Source organism: Cucumis melo, chromosome 11 (assembly GCF_025177605.1).
Source record: "Cucumis melo cultivar AY chromosome 11, USDA_Cmelo_AY_1.0, whole genome shotgun sequence".
Lineage (NCBI taxonomy): Eukaryota > Viridiplantae > Streptophyta > Magnoliopsida > Cucurbitales > Cucurbitaceae > Cucumis > Cucumis melo.
The window spans coordinates 5814962-5815895 of NC_066867.1; positions in this window are offsets into that span (position 1 = coordinate 5814962).

A 934-nucleotide genomic window follows, 5' to 3' on the forward strand; every position below is an offset into this window, starting at 1 on the left:
AACAATATGAAATTCTCTTGCTTCGAGATGATGAATGTATTTGTACCATGACTTCTTAAAGTCAGTATCATCTTCATATAATTCTGGTAGATGCTTGAATGCCATTACTTCTGTTGATAATGTAGAAAGTAGAAAATGTTTTCTACTCAATGCATCATCCACTCTATTTTCTTTTCCAACTTTGTGCTTGATAACAAAGTCGAATCTTTGTAAAAAGGAGATCCATCTAGCATGCATTTTGTTGATAGATTTCTGGGCTTAGAGATATTTTAGAGAGAAATGGTTTGTAATTAGGAGAAACTCTTTAGACAGTAGGTAATGCTCCCACTGTTTTAATGCATGAACGAGGGGCATACATCTCTTGTTCATAGGTACTCCATGTCTGCCTAAATGGACTGAGTTTCTCACTGAAATATTCAATAGGATGACTCAATTGAGATAAGACAGCTCAAATACCGCTTCCACAAGCATCTACAACAACCTCAAATGGTTGGGAAAAATCTAGAAGCTTCAAAACTGGATTGTTACTAAGCTTTTCCTTCAATAGTTCAAAGTTGTCTTGTTTATTTCCCCAAAGGAAGGTTCCTTTCTTCAAGCAATCAGTAATAGTTGCAGCAATGGTGCTGAAGTTGTGAATAAATTTCTTGTAGAATGATGCTAAACCAACAAATGCTTGAACTTCTTTTACTGAAGTAGGTATAGGCCTGTTTTTTATAGCTTCAACTTTCTTTTCATCCATTAGGATATGATTCTTTCTAATGATGAATCACAAGAATGCTATTTCTTCCACGCAAAAGATGCATTTCTTGAGGATGATATATAATTCATTCTTGACCAAAGCTTCGAACAATTGTTGTAGATGCACATGATGTGCGTCTAGTGTTCTGCTGAAAACCAAAATGTCATCAAAATAAACAATGACAAATTTATTAAG